This window comes from Sminthopsis crassicaudata, chromosome 2 (assembly GCF_048593235.1).
Source record: "Sminthopsis crassicaudata isolate SCR6 chromosome 2, ASM4859323v1, whole genome shotgun sequence".
Classification (NCBI taxonomy): Eukaryota; Metazoa; Chordata; class Mammalia; order Dasyuromorphia; family Dasyuridae; genus Sminthopsis; species Sminthopsis crassicaudata.
Window position 1 is genome coordinate 638,586,000 of NC_133618.1, and position 24,233 is coordinate 638,610,232.

Genomic DNA, 24,233 nt, shown 5'->3' on the forward strand with positions numbered 1-24,233 from the left:
ATTTATTATGTACCAAATATATGTGACATACAAAGTATTAACCATACCTGATTTTGCACTTTTAATTCAACCAGTTAACATTTGATGAGTAATCTGTGAGCTATCTTAGCATTTATGGTTTCCCAAACTCTGCTTTCTTCAGAAAGCAATTTGCACAAATTATTTAATTTCTCTTCATGTCAGTTTCATTTTCTACATAATGAAGAGATTTGACCCAAGGATACCTTAGTTACCTTCCTATGCCTTTTAAATTAGGTCTTAGGAATTGTGGGGAAATATTTTAATGAGGAAGGATTTTCTGTGGAGGTCAACCCCTTTCTTTCTGAAGGGAGAAAAGGAATGCTTACGCAGAATTCCCCCCTCAAAGCATCAGAGAACTAGGTAACACCTATTTTATAGTATTTTAAATTTCCCTCTTTTTTTTTCTCAGTGAGAAAACAAACAAACAAACAACAAAAAAACTCATACAGGATAACATACGACCAGGTTCACAAAACAAATATCCAGAGTGAGACTGTGTATATTACATAGATTCATAGATCAAGATCCAGAAGAAACTCCAGAGACCATCTAGTCCTTCTTTATTTTATGGATGAACTAACAGAGGTACAGAGATGTTAAAGACATTCTCAAAATTGCATGGACAGTAATCCTCGGAGATGGGCATCAAACTCATTTTTTGTTAGTCAGATATCTTGATTTTAGTTGAAGAATTGAGTCCTGAGAAGCCTAAGTGACTTGCCTGAGAATACAGTGATAGTAAGCACCAAAAAAAGGAATTGAACTCAGATATTCTGTTTTGGCCCAATGAATTCTTTTTTTGCTTTCTGAAAATCTTTTCTTTTCTATGGCAAGAAACAGAAGAAAGTATATTGTTTTAAAATTTTGAATCCAAAATGAGTTGTGTGAATTCAGATATAAACTAGTATATATAATTCAGGCTCTTGAAGATGTCACGGTGATCGGTCTCAAGGACTACTGCTAAAACATTTATAGTCATCAAATCTTCAAGGCACAACAAACCAGAATATATTTTCTTCCTTCTTCAGGACAGAGAATACAATTAGGTAAATGATATGGCTGTTCCTTTGCCTTTCAAACATAATGCTGAACTCAGTGAGAGCTTCTTTGAAAATAGCCCTCTGTGCTCAGCACTTAATCTCCAACATAGAAGTTCTATTTCAGATACTGTCATTTGATAAATAAAAACAGATATCTCTCTTAGAAGTTCATGCTGATAATGAGATTTAAAAGTCATATGTGCCTTTTCTTTGTTGTTTTATTACTACTAACTATAGCCTGTGGCAAAATTTCAGGAATACTGAGAAGGGACTCATTCCAAAGAGGCAGTTTGGTTCATTTTTATGTAGAATCTGGGCTACATGGGTTCAAATCTTGCCTCAGATTCAAAATACCTCTGTCTCTGTGACCATTCTAGTTAATCTCTAAAAATCTCCTGCTCTTCATCTGCATAGAAGGGATAATCTCATCTATTATACCCATTTCCCAGATAGTAGTGAGTCATTATACAATATTTTACAAATTTAAAAAATATATATTAATTTATAAAATATTGTATATTACATATACAATATTTTGTATTATTTTATTTTGTAATATTTTATATATTATACAATATATTGTATATATATATATATATATATATATATATATATATATATATATATATATATATATATATATATATATATATATATATATATATATAAACTTAAATGGTGATGAAAATACAGCAATTATGAGAACTGATCTATCAATAAATAATTATTAGTCCTTTTTGCCAAATGCAAGGCATACAAAACCAAAAGTGGAATAACACCTGCTCTCTAGCAGTTCACTTTCTATTAGAAGAAGCAATATGACCATAGATTGTTTAAGGGGATCTGGAACACACATTAACATCTATATACTTCTTTTTTCATGTTACAAGTGCTGGGATATTATGTGTGCTTAATGTTTGTTGACTGACTAATTATAATTACAACACTAAAGGAGCTGATTCTGTAAAAGTTAAAATGATTTGGAATGAAATAACCTTGAAAAGTCTAAAAACATTCTATAAGGAACTCTAGTTCTAGGAGATTTTTTTTTTAAATTGAACAAATAGATAGAAATGAGAGTATCTTCAAAAAGATTGAGTCAGAAAACATTCATAGATGAAGCTAAAATGGCAGAATATAGAAAGTACTAAGTTGGATTTGTCCAATATTCCCCTTCAAACTATTTTAAAATAATGATTCAAATAAAATTCTGTGTTGTTGAAGCCAATAAAATGTTGGAATTAGATATTTTTCCACTATCATCACACCCAAAAAATTTAGGAGATCAAAAAGAAAAGTCTATTACACAGGAGTAGAAGTTGACCTGAATATGAATAAAGTATCAATAATGGGACCAGGTCTTTGTGATAGAAATCAGCAGCAGCTTTGCAAGTCATTAAGTGAGAAATGAAGATATGGTACCTGTCATCTTCAACCTTTCAACTGGTTAGAAAACGATTATAAAGGATACTGGAATCAGCAGTGGACACAAAACCAGCTTGATAACTTCACTATTCAAATGCACTTTTGGTCATAGTTCAAAGATGGAGAGAAATATTATTAGATAAGAGAAAGGAAAAACCCTGAAGAAGTATCAGTTTTGGACTTCAAAAAGTCAGTGAACCAGAGGATCAGTATCACTTCTCATCTTGAGGGATTAAGGGCTCTGTGCAACAGTATTCATTGCAGTCTTGAAGAATCCAGTGAGGATCAGAGTGCTGAACATAATAGTGACCATCCCTATATTCAGATCAAATCACTATGAAACCTCTAGAACAAGGTCTGAAAATAGCAGATTAAATCTTATATGGTGAAAAGGAATATCAACACACAAGCTCAGAAGAAGATAATAAGATAAAAAAAAAAACTACAAGTGAAGTCTTAATAATGTAAATAGAATACATATACAACAAGAATTCCTAAAAAAAAAAAAAAAAAAAAAAAAAAAGCTAAACATGATTTTCAAAATAAAAAAAATTTGATAAAGGGAAAAAATGGGAAAATAAATTAGATTAAATGGAGAACAGTATGAAAATACTCTTGGAAGCTTGGTAAAAGAGGTACAAGAATATGGGCAGCTAGATGACACAGTAGAGAGAGCTACAGTATGATCTGAGCTCAAATCCAGCTTTAGATACTTAACACTTATTAGCTCTATGATCCTGGGCAAGTCATTTAATCCCAATTATCTTTCAAAAAAAGTAGGTACACAATGAAGCAGATAACATAAAAACCAGAATTGCCTAAATGAAAAAGAAAGTACAAATGAATACTAAAGAAAATAATTCTTTAAACTATTAGAATCGAGCAAGTTGAAGCTAATGATTTAAAGATGGTCAAGAAACATTAAAATAAAGTCTAAAGAACAAAAAAAAAAAAAGAAAATGTTAATATCTCATCAGGGTAGAAAACTTCCTCAGGAAAAAAAAAGATCATGAATTTCAATGAATCAATGCTTTAAAATGTGAATAAAATAGAATGTTTCAAATTACATTTCAAAGTAATCATCAAAACAAACTGGTACTGGCTAAATAATAGAGTGGTAAATGAGTGGAATACATTTGGTACACAATACAAATTAGTAAATGACTATAATCATCTGATGTTTGACAGAGTTAATGATACAGCCTTTTGGACTGTAAGGACACACCATTTGAAAAAAAAATTCTGAGAAGATCCAAAAACATTTTCATGGAAGCTAGATATAGACTAAAATCTCACACTTTATACCAAGATAACATAAAAATGAATAAATGATGTGGACATTAAGATTGCTGTTATAAGTAATTTAGGGGAACCATGAAAAATACATTTGTCAGGTCTGTGGATAGTGTAGCATTTATGACTAAACAAGTGACTGAAGTGATGACAAGATGTAAAATAGATGATTTTGATTACATGAAATTAAACAGTTTTGCACAACCAAAAGTAATGCAACTAAAATTATAAGGAAAACAGAAAACTGTGGGAAATTAGAGCAAATTTCTCTGATAGAATCCTCATTTCTCTAATAATAATATATATATATATATATATATATATATATATATATATATATATGGAACTGAAATAATTTTCATAAAAAAGAATCATCAGCAAGATCATACATGCTCAAAGAATATGAACAGGCAATTTTCAAATATAAAATATTTCAATTGGTATTGCCAATTTAGCACATAAGCTATGATTCACTGTTCAAGAACACTATGCCTGCTATGTCTGCTTCTCGATATATAAAGTAGCAGTTCTCAAGTTATTTGGTTTCAGAATCTCTTTTCATGCTTGAAAAGTATTAAGGGTATACCAACAAAAGCTTTTGTCCATATACAAAGCTTTCTTTGTTTATTCTTTCAAAATTTGTCTGCATTAGTTTTTTTCCTACAAAAGTATTATTTTTATTTCAAGTAATCAAAATTATCTCTTATTTTCTTTCTAATTCTTGTTTGATCATAAACTCTTCCCTTATTCAGAAATCTGACAGATACAACTGATTAGACAAATGCAAACTGAAACAACTCTGAGAAAACACCTCATACTTAATGATACTTAACAAGATAGAAAAGGAAGATGACAAATACTTGAGAGAATCTGAACAAATTTGGACATTAATGCTCTACTGTTAAGTTTGAACTAGTTCAACCATTCTGGAGAACAATTTAAAACTATCGACAAAGACCTATATAATTATGTATATTCATTGACTCAGCAATATCATGATTAAGTCTATATCCCAATGATATTAAAGAAAAGGGAAAAATACCTATTTGTATTTATATATAATATACACAGAAACATATATATATATATATACATATATATATATATGCACATTTACATATATTTGTGTGTGTATGAAATAGAGCATATAAATAGAATGTATATGTGTAATTTTTTTTTTTTTTGTGGTGGAAAAGAATTGGAACTCAAAGATATATCTATCAATTGGAGAATAACTGAAGAAACTGTAGTATACGATTGTGTTGAACCACTATTATGCTATAAGAAATGACAAGCAAAATAATTTCAGGAAAACCTGGAAAATATATATATATATATATGTGTGTGTATGCAAAGTGAAATGAGTAGAATTATGTGAACATGGTACATAGTAACTAGAATATTATAAGATGATCAACTTTGAATGACTTAGCTATTGTGATCAAGATAATAATTCAAGACCATTGCAAAGGACCCATGATAATATATATATATATATATATATATATATATATATATATATATATATATGCTTCCAGGGAGAAAACTGATGAATTATGATGGCAGAATGAAGCATATTTTTTCAACTTTATGTTTCTTGTTTTATTTTTTCTTTGTTTCTGTTTTCTTTCACAAAAAGGCTAATATTGAAATATGATTCCAAGGAATTTTCATTCATAATCTCTATCAAATTGTTTGCCTTCTTAAGGATGAGCCAGGAAAAGAAAGGAGAGAATTTGGAACTTTCTGTATGTCTGTATCTCTTTGTCTCTGTCTCTGTTTCTCTCTCTCCATATAAATATATAAATTATGAACACATATATTTATGTATATGTATATGTGCACATGTTTATATCTCTATCTATCTATCCACCCATCTATCTATCTATCTATCTATCTATCTATCTATCTATCTATCTATCTATCTATCCATCTATTGCTATAAAAGAATAGGTCAACTTTTTCCTGGACCCTTTTGATCTTTTTTTCTCTGTCTAAATACTTGGCACATATTTGGACTTTTTTTTTTTTTTTTACCGACAAGCTCAGTGAGGAAAAGTGTTGTAAATATTCTTTCTGTCAACATTTGTGGAATATAGGCCTTGGTGATTGCATGCTGTACTTAGCACTGTGTTTTTGTTTGTTTTTTCTTGTAGGGGTGGAATTTGAGCATACAATACTAAGAATTACTAAAGGTATTAAAAAACTGTTTTTTTTTTTTTTAATATAGAAATTGAGCATAGATATAAGTAGTTAATTAAGCATCAAATAGTCAGGAAAATCATGTCATATCCAAATCTCACCTCTTACATAACTTTGATTGTATTCATTCCAGTGAAGTTACTCATCAAGATACAAACTACATGCTGCTTATTTTCTATTTTCATCAAATGGAGATGATGATAGGAAGCTTCTACCAGTGCTGGTATGGTAATTAAATGATGAAATGCTTGTTGTATAATTTATAAAGCCTAGAGATATTTTATATCATTGAGAGATATCTAATGGTTACACTGACAAAACTTAGGCATTTTTGTGGTATCTTAAGGCTAAATCAATAGGTCTCAGTCCAGAATCAGACGAAAATCTTGGGGCAACTATGTAGCACAGCAGATAGGATGATAGTTCAGAAAGTCAGGAACACCTGAGTACAAATTCAGCCTCAGAAGAGACTTACTAGTTGTTTGAGAATAAGCTGTTTTTTAAGCTGTGTTTATTTGTGTTTTCTTAGCTGTAAAATAGGAGAAATAATCACCTTCTCAGAATTGTCATGATAGTTAAAGAAAATGATGTTTGTAAGAGCACTTAGCACAGTGCCTGGTTCATCATAAGTGCTTATTCCCTTCCCCTCTACTTCTCTTCTTCCAAGATCAGGATGGATATGGAATATCACTTTTATTTTTAGCACTCTTTCTTTTTGGATGGAAATTTTAAAGTTAGGTTTAGACCAAGGAATATAGTTGTACTGATAAAAGATTTTCATAAATAGTTTGATGAAGAGGAAAGAGGGTTGCAATGAAAATTAGGAAAATCTGGCTTTAAATCAGACTTACATGATCTTGGGCAAGCCTTTTATTCTTTGGGCATCAGTTCATAACTTGTAAAATAAGGTTTTAGGATTTCATGACCCTTAAATTTTTTTACAAGGCTGAATCTTGGATCTGTTTAACACATTACATGAAGATTGATTTGGGAAATATTGAACACTATCTATAAAACATATCTATATATATATAAATCTATATAGATATTTGTACATCTATATATATATTTATATATATATAAATATATATATATATTCTATATTTAGAATATATATATACATAGAATATATATGTATTATATATATATATACATATATATATATATATATATCCTACAGTCCATCTAAAATTATATAATTATCTTCCACATGCTACCCCAAAGTATGGAACTCAATAATAGAATTCTGGTTCAGATACAAGTTAGAGTAGACATTCTGAGGCTCCTTTAAGATTCTATGAATGAATTATGTGAGTGAACAACATTTTGTGCTTGACACATGGAAAAATTGTCTTAATGAATTTATAGTTTCAGCTATTCATTGACCACTAAGATTTTTATTATGATGAATATACTAACATACTGTTAATTAACGTTTTTTTTTTCTAAAAAAGTATGGCATCAGCCTATTTTGTCTAAGTGCCCCAATGTTCTCTTCAGAAATCCATTCCTTACACAGCTGTCAATATGATTTTTCACCAATGTCATATTGCTCCCATTCCCAATTAATATCTGTGCCTCTCCTTTATCTCTACCACAACCTATAGACTCTTTGATTAGAACTTGAAGCTATTTGAAACTTTCCTATTTTTATCATTTTTCTTGCAAATACCTTCTTTCAAAATAGTCTATGGTCCAATCCTAATTGCTATTTTTCCTGAAAGATTTTCCATACCTACTTCTCATGTCTTTGATTAAGCTACTTTACATCCCTCTATTGCCCAGGATTTGAAGCTCAAGAGCTTTAGGAATGGCAATGCTTTCAGTCTAACATCCATAGCCACCAACTTCCCATCCTTTATAGCTCCTGAAGACTCAGAAGAGAAAGCTCTCCCCACCAAAGTCATTTGTACTATCAAAAAGTTCAACATTCTAAATTGGTGTGACTTTTTCAAAGGAAAGTCATTAAAGAAAATGTAATATCATTTATTTTTCCACTGTATCCTAAAGACAATATATCTTCGACCCCTTGCACAGTGTTTGTACATAGTAAGAATTTAATCAACACTTCATTCATTGCTGTGTGATCCTTGGTAATTTAATTGTCTATACCTTAAATCAACTTCACAATTTAACAATGCTTACTTATTTATGAACAACTATTTATGATAGGCTGTGGAATTTTTAGTGAGTCTAGGAACAAAGTTGACTTTAATGATTTGTGCTTTAGAAGTTGATTTACATATGAAAATTGAAACAATTTGGAGTTAAGTAAGGGGATGTAATACCAGAGCAATTTTGTGATTATGGTAATATACTTTATTGATTATAACTTGGTTAAAGGAGAAAGCATCATTAAAAAGATAACTGTCACAGACAAGATCTAACCTATCAACCAAAAAAGATTGAAGAGCCCCTTTCCCTACTATTATTTGCTGTCAAAGAAATCTAGAAACCAAAGAGAGAGGGCACTGAAGATATTTTGCAACATTAGCATGTATCATTGTTGAAATGTGAAGAATAAGTAATCTACTAAAAGTAGATTTACCATCCTTTTAGTAAAGATAACTCCCTTTTCCTTAACATAAAATGAATTCAGATGAAGTCATCAGTTAAATCTGGGCCAGAAAAGTCACCTATGATAGTTGTCACTGAGGAACTAGCTTAGCTGAATAGAAAGGAAAATCTTAAGAATAAAGTAACATTGGGAATCTATCATTCAAATGAAATACCATAAGGACCCAGGAAGAGGCTAATCTAATGAAGCATAAATTACCTCAAGATTAACAATGAAAAAATTTGCTCACATAAATACTACACTCATCAAATACATTTTATACATATTTTGTAAGAGAAAAAGATAATAGTCTATACTTTCACATGGTGAACTACTATAGCATCGTTCTTTTCCCACATATGAGTTTTAATATTTTAAAATCTCACTGAATCCCTTTCCAGAGAGGAACTCTTAGGTACTGTTGCCATGCAGATTGTGGATTGTAAGGGCTGTAAATAAGAGGTCTGATATTAGTGAACAACACTAACTATGAAAGGAAGGAGAGATGCAATAAAAGAGAGTAGAAGAAAGGGAAAGAAGAAAAAAAGGAAGAGAAAGAGTAATAATTAATACATAATATTATTTTATGGTTTTCCAGTAACTTTGGAAATATTGTCTCATTTCCTACACACAACTCACAACAACCCATTTGAGAAAGAAACCCTGACTAAAAAAAAAAAAAAAAGAAGATGAAGAGAAAGAGAGAAAATAGAGAAAGGGGAAAAGGGAGCTATTTCCCAAGTCTGAGTTTCAATATTATTCTGATTTTTCTCTCACTGGGGAGCAGATGGAGAAGGTAAATGGGTCCTGTGTCAGGTATTCAGGTAGACTAATTGTCAAGAGCTTGTGGTGTCTTCTAGATGATTAGAGTCAGAGCAAAGAATAGTGTGTGGTGAGAGATATGGAGGAAGCACTTTGAACTGAAGGGTAAAAATTAGTTTAAAGAGAGGCTTCAGCATCTACACCCAGCTTCTTCCTTAGTGATTTAGAGGTGAGACAATTCTCATGTTTCTTATGCCAATTTGTATTCTTGTCTTAGAGAGTTTTCTTCTGGGATTTCTATCAGGGTTTACTTCTAGAATGGCAATCACTTTTAGAAATTTCTTTAGACCTCTCAATGATATACTGAGAGCTTGGTACCCTCAGGGTGACTTGTGAGTAGATTTCCTGAGGCTAATATGTTGTTTCTTAGAATTTTGCTTCTAAACTTTTAATGATGTTTTATTGTTCTTTTCTGGCAAGTGGACTGCTGGTCAAAATTTCTCTGGGATAAATTGTGTTATCTTGGTTAGACTGTGTCCTTTTTATTCATTTCTTTGAGGTTTACTCTGGGTTTATTTGAAGCAGTTCTTAGAGTTCTTTGGAATGGCTTGAAAGAGAGCACAAGCCAAATCATTACCTTTTCTCTTCTGACTTAGCTACACTCCCAAAACAACAGAAAAATTTGACATCATTTTCAATATGTTTCATAACAGTATCAAATGCCTTGCACATATTGATAAATATTGTGTACAGATCTCCTTTTGCATTTCTCCTGGAGTTGTTGGATAGCAAATTCCATATCAACTATTTTTTGATCCCCTCTGACGCCACACTCAGATAGATGATCATCTTACAGGTAATGTAAATCAGCCTATTAAAGAGGACTCTGAGAAGAATCTTGTCAGCAGTAACCAAAAGATAAACACCCCATACCCCACCAAGATTGTCAAAAGACTATTTATTTCCATTTATATGTATCTCTTTATCACTTGTAAAGATGAATAATGGAAGCATCCTTGAACTTCTGGGGATAAACTCCTATTTCAGTCTTCTTTTGTATGAACAACAGACCACCAACCTTGAAAATTTCTCCTGTTATAGAATCAATACCAGGCATATTCCTATATTAGGAAGAGAAACTGCTAATTGCAATCAGTATAAAATCAATGATTTCAACATCAATTGATAATGGTCTATTTAAAACACTATGATAGTATTCAGCCCATTCCTTCAGGATCATGGCCTTGTCACCAATCAATGTAGCTCCATCATCACTGAGTAACTGAGATGAGCCATAGGTTTTTGCACCCAAAAATAACCTTCAGGGCCTCATAAAAGCACTTTGGATTGTTAGTATCAGCATAAAACTCAATTGCATTTGTTTTCTTAATGAATCAAGAATCCTGAATCTCTCTAAACTTTGCTTGAACTTTATTTGTTATGGGATTACATATTGCTTTGTTAGGTATGGATCAAATCCTTTTCATAAACTCTGTATAATTCCTTTTAACAGTTCTTAAAATTTCTTATCATTTAAATCAAATCAATCTTGATCTGTGAGTGGTCTGGCCCAGATGAGTAAATGTTATGCTGCATAAGAAATCTCTCAAAGCTGCTCACTCCTTTTATGCTCCACTGTTGCCAGCTGTGTGTTTGCTCAACTTTCCCTCCAAGTTACTAATAAACTGTTTGTGGTAAAAGTATTCTAATCTGCTGACATTAGATCTTCTTATATTCGTCTTTCCTCAGAGTGGCTGCTTTTGTTGAATACAAATATTTAATTTGGAGAGGATAAGTCTATGGTCAATCCAGTAGTCTGTGCCACACATTGTCTTTATCACTTTCATGGTCTGTCTGTCTCTTCTCCTTATGATAATATAGTCTATTAAAAGCCAATGTTTGCCATGAGAGTACATCCATGAAGTTTTTGTGTGTGTGTGTGTTTTATTAAATGGAAGCCAGATTTGGTGATGAGAATATGATAAATTGCACAAATCTTCAGTAGTAAGTGATGATTGTTATTGATATTCCCATCTGGAATTCTCTCAAGTATTACGTGCCGTGTCTGTGCCTCCTCTTTCATTAATGTAACCAAATTTATTCTCTTCTAAAATATTAATGATTATGGTCTCTAGGTGTTCTTATTTTTTCATCTTTCTTCATGTGAGAAATACTTATTTATAATAGTGGTACGACACTTTTCTATCCATTGTCTTGAGTCTGTTGTTCACTTTTTTTGGTAAATATACAAGCTCATTGACTAGTTTTGATTGCAAAAACTACTGTGGACACTCCAGAAAAAAAAAAAACCTAAAATAACAACATAAAAACATATATTTAGCTGTGTCTTTGGTAAACTGGCCTTCATTTGTTTCATTCAAGCCTGCTTTTTTGTATATTGTATCTGCTGAGTTCTCACAATAAGGGCTTTTTTGGGTTTATTGGATTTAATATTCTTCTGAAGTGTGTGCACATTCCATATACCAGTGGTATGGAGAATCCTTATTGCAAAACTTTTTTATAGTAGATTTTGTGTGTGTGTGTGTGTGTGTGTGTGTGTGTGTGTGTACTTTATCTGCAAGATTGGATCCTTGCCTGCTGTAGTAAGCAGGCCAGAGTTGGATGAAGTAGACAATTGTTAGAGCACCTTGTCTGGTATTTTCTTCACACCAAGAGATGAGTATTTAAATTTTTTTAAAAAGTTGCTCAGACAGTGCTCCTTTTCACTGAGAGAATGGCCTGGATTACTATAGCTCCCATTGTATGTAAATCTGCTGCTTCCTTACTTGTGTATAACCAAAGAATTTCAAGATAAATAAAAGTGGTAAAAAAGAAAAAAGAAAAAGTGTTCAAAATCTTGAATAAAATATTAGCAAAGAGAATGGCTTGGATTCTTCTACATTTGAGTAAGTTCTCTATATATTTTAGAAATGAGTTATTTATCAGAATGCTTGAATGTAAATTTTTTTCCAATTTATTGTTTCCCTTATAATCTTGTCTGCATTGGTTTTGTTCCTACCAAAATGTTTAAACTTAACATAATCAAAACTATTCATTTTGTATTATTAATTTACTCCAGTTCTTTTTTTTTTGGAAAATGTTTTGTAATTGTGTTCATATAGTTCCTGACTTTGCTTTTTGTAGACTCCTTAATATTTTATATTATGTATAGTTGTTTTAAATGGAAGTTTTCTTTGTATCTCTTGCTGACTTTTGGTAATATACAAAAATACTGATGATTTATGTGGATTTATTTTGTATTATATCATTTTATTACTGTTTCTAGTTTTTTTTTTTTTTTTTTAGTATATTCTTTAGGATGCTCTAAATATACCATCATATCATCTACAAAGAGTGATAATTTAGCTTCCTTACATTCTCTAATTTCTTTAATCTCTTTTTCTTCTTATTGCCAATCATGATATTTATAATACAATATTGAATAGTAATGGTCTTAGTGGGAAACTTAATGCTCACATCAAATTATCTATTTTTTATTCAATTATGTACAATAGATTTGCCCACAAATTCCTTCCTTCTAGAAATCTGAAAGGTAGATAGTGATTTATTTAAATAAAAAACAATACATATTGCAAGAGTACAAGGGAAAAAATCTTTAAATATATAGACTATTCTGCATATACCACAAAGCACAGAAAGCAACAGAGTGTTGGGTTTCAGTGATATAGCACCTCATCATGTCAAGCACTGTGAATTGCCCTGAAACCTCCACCTTAACAATTAATGAACAAATGTGGCCATACAATAAAAATAAAGCTTTTAAAGAATCCTTAAAATGAAAAAGCAGATTTTTGTTTCTAGATCTATTTATCTATACACACCTAACACATACATACACATACACACATATGGGTGTATATTTTTTTTCAAACACTTGACAGAAATGTGATAAAGGTAAACAAATAGCAGAAACAGATAAAACCATGAATTACATTAAGTATTTTTTAAAAAGAGGGAAAATCACATAAAGGGTTAAAAAGAACATAACAAATAAAAAATAACCCATTAAACTATTTCCCCCATAAAGTACAAAGAAACAACAATGAAAGTAAAAGTTAGATATATGATGATATAGTAAAGAATGAGTTCAGAAATATTGTCTACTAGCCTTCAAAATACCTAGTGACTCAATGTGTTTTGATTGTGTTTCATTTTAATAGAATTAAACTGCAGGACAGTAAGGCATATAGAAGGGGAGATGGGGAAAAAAAAAACAAGCAAATTTGGGTTATTCCATAGTAACATCAAATATTAACAATGAAAGGAAATAAAAATCCCATAATCTCTCAGGAAAAAAAAAAAAAAAAAAAACAATTCTCCAGGAGAAAGGCAAAGGGAGGAAAACAAATAGGGGAAACTAAAAGGGAAAATTATTTCAATAGTGAAACCTCACTGAAGAATACTACCATAGAGGAAAAATATATATTTTGTAAATTAAGATGGGGACCTCATAAAGAACATAATCTCCAGGAATTTGTTGGTTAAAGAGACTATTCAACTATTGTTCTATAAGAAACGACCAGCAGGATGATTTCAGAGAGGCTTGGAGAGACCTACATGAACTTATGCTAAGTGAAATAAGCAGAACCAAGAGATCATTATACATGGAAACAATAATTCTATACAATGATCAATTCTGATGGACACGCTTCTCTTCAACAATGAGATGATTCAAACCAGTTCCAGTTGTTCAATGATGAAGAAAGTCATCTACAGTCAGAGAGATCTCCATGGGAACTAAGTATAGAACACAACATACCATTCTCCACTCTCTCCGTTGTTATTTGCTTGCATTTTGTTTTCTTTCTCAGTTTTTCTTTTTCTTCCTTCTTAATCTGATTTTTCTTGTGTTTCAAGAAAACTATATAAATATGTATACATATATTGGAGTAAACATGTATTTCAACATAAAAAGAGACTATTCATATTTCCTCAGTAAAAGGAGAAGCAGAACTCCTACAGGAATGGGACACTGACATATGGAGTGTTGGAAAAGCATAGACTCACTCAGAGAAGACATTTCATGGCAAATTAAAAAAAAAACACTATCATCATCAAGAATAAAGAGACATAATTATCTACACTATCAGGGATTGAAAAATTCTTATCATGGAACAACACTTTTATTCTATCACTTGCATTAACTAAATTAAGTAAAACTCTAATACTAGAAAAAGGATTTAGAAAGAAAGAGATTGGAGAATTGATATTTAAAGGTGAGGGGAATTTACCTGGCAAGAATGTATTTGCCTAAATATAAATTAAGATAAAATGACTGAAGAGACAAAGTACTATCTTTACAGTGGAAAAAGGGGAAGTTTTAATCTAGAACTGAATTCATGAGGAATATAATTTCCAATAGATTTCAATACCTCATTCCAATGGAATTGTAATTAGGCCTAAAGTAGAGGCAAAAGTTGATCTAAAGATACTTTTAAAAGTCAGACAAGTTCAGCCAGCTCTTGAAAAATGATAGATAATCCTTCATTCCTCCAATAGATTCAAGTAGCAAAACTGTCTTGTTCAATCCCATTTTCCCCACCTTTATCTCCCTGCCATTGGTTTTCATTGAGCCCAGAAACAACAAGGAATCAGAATTATTTTCTTAGTCTCAGCTTAGCTGTTCTTCTCTTCTTCTACCTTAATATTTGCCAGATTGATCTTAGAAATTTGTGTGTACATTCAATAAAAAATAATTTATCAAATGTCTATGATTTGACTAGCACTCTGCTTTGTGATAGGCATACAAAGAAAAAAAAACCTAAGCAATTTCTCAAGGATCTTACAATCTAATGGGATATATTTTTAATGTCATTTTTGTTATCATTTTGTGGATCTTATATCACAAAAATATAATCATTTAAAAAGTCACACACACAGATACACACACACACACACACACACATACATTTTTTTTTTCTTTGAGGCAATTGGGGTTAAGAAACTTGCCTAGAGTCACACAACTAGGAACTATTAAATGACCTAGTCAAGATTTGAATTCAAGTCCTCCTGACTTCAGGACTGGTGCTTACACCAACTAGTGACTTTTTCTTTTTTTTTTTTTTTTTCTTTTTTTTTAATCTTAACAAATATTTTTTTTAAAAGCCTGTGTTTATCAGCAAACCAATAGACACATTTAGAAAGCAAATTTCTTGAGGATGACTAACCGAATAATCCTGAAAAGATTGAAAGGAATCAGATTGTGAAATATTTTTTAAAGAAAATACTTCACACATAAAAAGATGATATATGACGTGAAAAGACATAAAAGACAAATGATATAAATTATAAAAATTTCATATAGATTATATATATTTTTTCATTTTTGTTGTTTTTCCACAAAGACATATTTCTGATCAAAATAGTGACGTGATCAGTTGTGATAGAAATACCACTATGGTAACTATATGGAAATTATGTTGAAGAGAGAAGGGAATGGATGCAGGAATAACAACTTGGAAGTTATTCCAGTAATTTAAGTGAGAGATTGAGGACAATCAATTAGACTGCTCATGCTATGAGTGGAAAAAATAAAATATGATGAAGGCCAGTTTTAATGATCATATCACAACTAGGAGTCACTCCTACAAATACTTACTCTGTTATATAATATATCTATGTGTTCTTACATATATTCCTTAAATATGTTAAGATAAAAGCACTGATTTTATTATTTCTTTTTAAATGTTACTTGTTATTAAGACCAGAATTTGAACATATAAAATATTTGGAGCCTTCTTTATGGAAAAAAAATGAGAAGAAACCTACAATTTATCATCTTAATGAATTTCTAAAAACGGTGAGAGTTAAGAATGCATCCCATTCCTAGCTAAGTGCTTCCATAGGAAGACTGTTTGTGCAATGCTAAGAATTCTGTGGATGATATTAGCATTGTCAAACATATGTTCCTGGGAAGTGAGAGAACATAAACTCAACACATCGATAAAAATGGAAAAATTGGGAGCCACTGGAGAAAAATGCTCAAAGCCTCAAATTTAACAGATCCATAATGAACCTGCAAATTGAGAATTAACACCTGTTCTAAGTCATTATCATTGAGGAAGTGCTAAGTTGAAATTTGTTTATATGTGAGAAATATTGTAATTCTTCAAGGTCAGTCACTAATATGGATCATTTGCATAAATGTTTCTATTAATTGTCTCTAATCTTTTAGGGACTAATACAGAAGATAAGGGAACCTTAAAACAAATTACAGAGCTAATATTTTCACAAGGCTAAATAAAGTCATTTACTTATCAAGAGTCACCCAGCAAAACATTGGCACAACTTTTAGGAGGGCATAGTCCACATAAAAATTGAAATGACAGTGTCAGGTTTCTCCTCCCTTCTCCTCTGTAGGACTCTGTCAGCATGAAGGCTGGGCGGGAATACTTTTTGTATTTTCCTGTGACTTTGGTTGTGCAGAGAAATGATTATGAGATCTCTTTTATTTTTTCAACTGTAAACACACACACACACACACACAAACATACACAAAATATAATTACAGCTATTCTGCATAATATAGAGAGACAGTTTCTTTAGGGCATGAAGGCCCTTTTAGCCATTATGGGGCCAATTAAAGTCTAATGGCAAGCTTATGACAAGGATAATAAAAAGGTAAAAAGAGAGAATGGACAATAAGAAACAAAGAAGAGGAAATGAGGTAAAGTGACATTTTTATATAGTATCAACACTTACAATGATCTTACAATATTCTTTACTCCTGAAAATAAACTTCAGTTTTATTTTCTGTGTTTACTCCTACTGCTTCTGACACTCAACACTTGTTGATTGTACTAATGTAGGTGAATTGATACTTTTGCTTAGCATTTTAATTGACAGATAAATGTTTATTGATAGTTTAAAAAGAAGAAAGCATATTTTATAATTATAATTATTTAAATATATTTTAATAAGAAAAAACAGATTTTCTTATCTTCTTAATTCAATCTTCCATTAGACTACAAAAAATAAAGCATTGTTATAAACCCTGTTTTGTCACACAAAAACTAATTTACACAGTAATCAAAAAAAAGTGCTGATCTGTACTTGGTATCCTTTTCTTCTTTATGCAGAAATTAATAGGATATTCCCTCAATACTCTGGAATAATGATTGATCATCATTTTTATAAGAGCTCCATTATTTTTTTCTAAGTTGTCTGACTTTGCTATATCACTACCATATGTTTTGAGTTCTATATTTGGAGGTTACATCTTTTGTTCACCTCTAGTGTTTTCATATAGAAATAAATGAAATTCACCTTTGTAATTGAATGTCCATTTTCTCCCCTGAAAAATAATGCTCAATTAGTTCGATAGTTTATTCTCGGCTGCATTCCAAGTTCTTTTGCCTTTCAGAATATCAATTTCCAGACCCCTTAATATTTAAATTTGGAACCTGTTATGTCTTGGGTCATCCTGACTGTAGCTCCTCAGTATTTAAATTATTTCTTTTAGGATGCTTGCAATATTTTTTTTTCTTGGTCCAATAGTTCTGAAATTTAGATGTGATACTCCTTGGGGTTTTCATTTTGGGGTCTTTTTCAAAAAGTGTTTTATGAATTCTTTCAATGGCTACTTTACCTTCTGGTTCAAAGACGTCAGGGCAATTTTCCTCATTGATTTCTCAAAAGGTAATGTCTTGGCTTTTTTTTTTCCATCATGGTTTTCAGGAAGTCCAAAAATCTTTAGATTATTTCTCCTGGTTTTATTTTCCAGGTCATTTTTTTTAATGAAGATATTTTGCATTTTCTTCTATTTGTTTTGTTTTATTTTCCTTGACAGATTTTTTATGTTTCATTGAGTCATTCATTTCCATTTGTTCAGTTCCAATTTTTAGTGAATTATTTTCTTCAGTTACCTTTTTATTTTTTTATATTTAGTCAACTGAATTTTTAAATGAGTTGTTTTGTTCTATGGGTTTTTTTCCTATTTCACAAATTCTATTTTTTCAAAGAATTGTTTCATTTTTCCATTTTGTCAAATCTATTTTTGTAAGGAGTCATATGCTTTTTCCATTTCACTAAATCTATTTTGAAAGGAGTTTTCTTCTGATAATTTTTATGTTTCCTTTTCCCAACCCTCTTGAAAAGTTATCATTTCCTTTTCCCAGTTTTCTTCTAGCTCTCTTGTAAGATCCTTTTCAAAATTTTCCAAGAGAGCCCATGAGGTAGGATCACTTTATGTTACCCTTTTGCAGCTTCATCTGAAAACAAATTGCTTTTAGTGTCCTTAGAGTTTCTTCTCATATTCTCCTCTTTCTCCATAAAAACTATCTATAGTCAGAGTTTGTTTTGCATTTTTGCTCATCTTAAAAAAAAAAAAAAGTTTGAGGTCCACTTTTTGGACAAAGAGGAGATTGTCCAAACTTCTTTTACAGGAGAAGGTAGCAATGCTGAGTCAGTGCTGAATAACTTTTGGTGCTGGGTGCCTGTGGCAGATTCTGTGAAATTCTGGCATTTCAGGGTTCAGTATTTGTCTTTTGTATTTGTTTTTGATGTTTTGTGTTTGATGTCTTATAACTAGTCTGCTGATTTACTGGCTTACAACCAGAACAGAGTACCAACACTGTAGATTCTCCCTATAGATTCTCCAGCATGTGGAGCCCACATCACCCCAGGACTGTGTGCTGCCTGAACTTGGAGCCTATGCTTGGCTTTCCTGTGCTCAGCCACCTTATGCTCCGTTGACCTGGCTTGGCCTGCCTTCCTCTGTGCTTTATTGAAACAGACCTTTTCTGAAGATCTGTGATATTTTCTTCTGCTGGAAATTTATTACACTCCCAGTGTTCCTGGGTTCTGTCACTTCAAAACCAGTTCAGAGGCTGGATTTCTTGCTAGTTTGAGGGATAAAGGGAGAGCTCAGGAAAAAAAAAAAAAAAAAAAAAAAAAAGGTGTGTCTCCTCTGCATCAACTTGGCTCTGCTCTCCCCTGCCCCTCACAGCATTGCTTTCTCAATACTTTTCTGTCCTCATCTCCCCTTTCCCACTCTTTGCTTTAGGAAAAAAAATAAATACCCAAAATAGTTAACAGTTCTACAAATGAAAGACAAGCAATTGACTTAGATTCCATTCATCATACTTGTAATTACCCTGAAAAAAAAGTCCCTCCCTGGTCCCCATTTTCTTTGATGTGCTGCATTTTTATAGAATCTAAACTTTTTAGAAGGTAGGATTTTTTCCAGTATCTGTATCCTAAAACCCTAGCACATTGTCTTTCATTTAACAAGTAATGAGTATATCTTCCTTCTCCTTCCTACCTTTATTCCTCACTCATTTCTTCCTTCCCTCTCTCTCTCCTCTCTTCCTCTCTCTCTCCCTCTGTACCTCTCTCCTTCTTTTTAAACTTCCTTCCTTCCTTCCTGCCTTCCTTCCTTCCTTGCTTTCTTCCTTGTAAAGGGCTGAAACTCTGAATGGGTGCACTTGGACAACCGAGCACTTAAGGCTAATTACTTATTGGACAATACTCTATTAAAATATGTTTGGAAAATAGTCCTTCCCACTATTCTGTGCTGGCTCAATCATTTGATATATACAGAGAATTGTAAGAGGGACTAGGGGATGGACTAAAACAAGCCAGGGGGACTTTGGCAGTGGTGGAGATCCTTCATCCATCCCCTTTACTTCTACCCCTAAAGACCAAGAATAAAGACCAAGGACTTTTGCTTATCCTGACTCCGGCTGATTCTAAAGTATCCAGGGTGCTAACTTGGTCCTCATACTTCCTTCCTTCCTTCCTTCCTTCCTTCCTTCCTTCCTTCCTTCCTTCCTTCCTTCCTTCCTTCCTTCCTTCCTTCCTTCCTTCCTTCTTTCCTTCCTTCCTTCCTTCCTTCCTTCCTTCCTTCTTTTCTTCTTCCCTCCCCATTCATTCCTTCTGTCCTTCCTTCCTTCACTTACTGCTTTTTTTAAGCTGAAGTAATTGGATAATGTCTTAAAATCCCTTTGTTTTCATTTATAACAGGTACTGCTTCATTTTCATGTTTATATACCCAGTCCTTGGCACAATGGGTTATTGTGTGCCTAATAAAGATTTGTTGTTCTGTATCAAATTAAATCCAACTTGTTTTTAAAAACATTGTATATCCAATAGAGTTACAGGGCAAATCTAATTTAAACCTATTTACCTGTCTAAAAACATACAGAGACACATAAACACTCACACACACACACACACACACACACACATGCATTTTATGTAGGGCTTGTGATCTGAATCAAACTGCAATATTAAACCTCTTCCCTCACCACATTCCCCACTGTTCTTAAGAAGTATTCAGCCTTTTCAGAAAGGCCTGTAAAGACTTACATCAACTGATGCTGAGTGAAATGAGCAGGACCAGGAGATCATTGTACACTTCAACAACAATAATATATGATGATCAATTCTGATGGATATGGCCATTTTCAACAATGAGATGAACCAAATCAGTTCCAATAGAGCAGCAATGACTGAACCAGCTACTCCCAGGGAAAGAACTCTGGGAGATGACTATGAACCACTACATAGAATTCCTAATTCCTTTAATTTCATCCACCTGCATTTTGGATTTCCTTCACAGGCTAAATGTACACTATTTCAAAGTTTGATTACTTTTGTACAGCAAAACAACTGTTTGGACATGTGTAATGTCCTGTTGATCTCTCAATTATAATTCTTCAATTATAATCACCTTGTAATCCTAACAGACATGTATACATATGTTGTATTTAATTTATACTTTAACATATTTAACATGTATTGGGCAATCTGCCATCTGGGAAGGAGGGGAAAAATTAGAATAAAAGGTTTGGCAATTGTCAATGTTGTAAAATTACTCATTCATATATCTGGTAAATAAAAACTATTTGAATTTTAAAAAAAAAGTATTCATCCTATTCCAGGAGATAGGATACTGGTCTTAATTTCAAGGAACACAGAATTTACTAGGAGAAGGTTGTGTTCTCAGGATTCAATTGGAAAGATCCAATCCCAGTTCAGAAGACTAGAATGTAAGTAGTTTTCATTCTTTTATATTGATTTGCTAATCTAGTGAATCAGTGAGATTTAGCAGAGATTATTTTGTTTTTTAAATTGATGCAACAAGCTTTAAAAAAAAAAAAAAAAAAAAAAAAAAAAAAAACTCTACTAGGTGGTATCCAGGCCTATCTTCAAAGGAAAATGTGTTACCTTTGGATACCACAGATTCAATATCTGGGACAACATTTTCCTGGAGTTGAGATTGGATTTATTGTTAGTTGCATGCTATTATCCAAGAATTAATGCAGAGTAGTCAAATTGGGCCCAGAGTATCTTCCTGGAATTCATACCATGACTCGGCAGGAATCTCACCATCTTTTCTTTTTCTGTGTTTTTAGTCCCTGTGGGGAACCTTTTGCTTTGTACCAAAGTTCAATCAAGCCTGTTAGCCTTTCTATACTTGTTTCCTTCTTGAAAGCAAATTGTCTGTTCTCTTTATATAAAGTTTCCTTCTTAATGTTAAGGCTGAGTTCTGAATTTTCCTTTTTAGTCATTTTTTTCCCTCCATAATCACTCTATGTGAGAACTATTTCCAATTAAAAGAAGCTAGATGATTTATTTCCTCTATGACATTTTATCTCTTATATGCATTTAATTTTAAATCAGAAGCTTAAAGTATTAGAAGTATATTCTGACTTCTTAACATTTTGGGACTAAACATGTCTTTGTAAAATCTTTGCTTCATTTTCCTTGAAGGAACATTTTGAATGATTTGATCCTCTTGTGAGTCATTTACCTTTGCTTCTCATTCTGTTTCTGCTTTCAGGAACAGCTAGTGCTCTAACGACTGTACTCTGTGATTACTTTGTTTGTAACCAGAGAATTATAATAGTTATTGAATAAATAATAAGATTCATTTGGGTGAAATGATTTTTTAAAGCAATCAGAGTTAAGTGACTTGCCCAGGGTCACATAGCAAGTAAGAGGTAACAGGATTTTGAATGGAGGAGATTGGGAGCTTGCATAATAGAGGAATGGGGATATATAGGTCCTTATTGGCGGATGACATTTGTATAATTATCTAAGCTAGTATTTCCAAACCTCTTCTTATTGTTGTTGCTGGTTTTTTTTTTTTTTTGTTGTTGTTGTTGTTTGTTTGTTTGTTTTTGTTTGTTTTGTTTTGTTTTGTTTTGCTGAGGCACATAGATTCATATTTTTCATAAATTTGGAACAAAATTCAAGAATAAATAATTTTGTTTTGCTAAATACATTGCAGGTTTCTTGGAAGCTGAGTCTTTCTCTTATTTATTTTCAAAAGTCCTTCATGGTCTAACACAGTGTTCATCATATAATGAGCTTTTAAAAGCTTAATCAATTTAATTTTCATGTTTTTTATGGAATCTTTGAGTTTAGCAATACAAAGGATGTGTTCCAAATTTCAACTTAAAAAATAGTGAAACCAAGGCCCTGCAAGGTTAAATGACTTTCTCACAGTAATATAGCTAACAATCACTTAAGCTAGAATTTGAAAACAAGTATCTCAATGCCATTTTTTCCCTAGAAAGACAAAGTAGTTATATTTCCATAATGCCAAGAGATATTTTCTTATCACTTGGCACCACTGTAATTTCCTCCATTTCCTTTCAAATATAAAAAAAAAAACTATACATTATGTCACAACTTACCTGGAAAAAAATTAATATTTTAGTGGTGTTTCACAGCAAGGGAATGTCGAAAGGACTAAAGGATCTGGGGACTTTTGGGGACATAGGGACTATCCATATGAGCATTGGATATTCTTACAAGATCACCAAGCCATCCATCATCTTACAGACATACAGCAAAAGTATTGCACATGAATGTTTCATTACATTGTTCCAAATTGCTTTCCATAATGGTTGAGTCAGTTCACAATTCTACCAACCACATGCACATTACAGTCCTAATTATCCCACATCTACTCCAATCTTTTCCTATCATATTAGTCAATCTGAGAGAGGTGAAGAAGAATGTCAGAGTTATTTTAATTTATATTTGTCTAACCACTAATGATTTAAAGCATTTTTAAAAAGTGATTATAGAGAGCTGTAGTTTCTTCATCTGAAAACTGTCTATTCACAGACTTTGATCATGAATTATCAGTTACAACTGGATTATCCTCATTTTAAGAAGGGGAATTTTGGGACAGAAGGAGATTAAGTAACTTGTCAAAAGTCACAATCTACATGCAACGTCCAAGCTATGATTTGAGAATTTCAATGACAGTCTCTTTGGCAATTTTGCAGAGCTGAAATAAAGAGCCAGATCTTCAAAAACCTGCATCCACAAGCTGAAACTTGTTTGGGATTGCCCTGTAAAATGCTTTTAGCTTTCCAATGTCCAGCAGCCAACACAGTATTGATTCTACTTAGTGAAATGAATGGTAGGAACCAAATCATCTTTGCCAAATGGACACTTAAAAGCCAAGTCATTCCATTCAAATACAACCCAAACCAATCTAATTTAAACCCCTCCATTCTAATTCATTCCAACTACTATTTGTTAAGAAATTACTGTGCATAGCATTGTACAGGTGGTAAGTATAAAAAAGGCAGAGCAACACCAGCTTTTGACCACAAGAAGCTTATGAAAATCTTCTGGATTTGGCCAAGCAAATACATAATCAAAGAATCTTTACAACTTTTTTTTTTTTTTTCTTGCTCAGTCATCAAAACTAGGGATATTAGAAGGGAGAGACATAGATCCAGAGATACAGAAAAAGAAAGAGAGGGAGAGAAAGAGATCAGGGACTGAATTTATAGAAGGCCTCTTTTTGTACTCCTGAATGTTACTGCAGTTACTGGCACATAGCACATTGGTTAATGATCTATGACCTTAATTTTTATGAGAATACGAGTATTCACTAATATAACTCTGAAGTTAGCAAAGTAATTTCATTTGATCTCATAAAACCC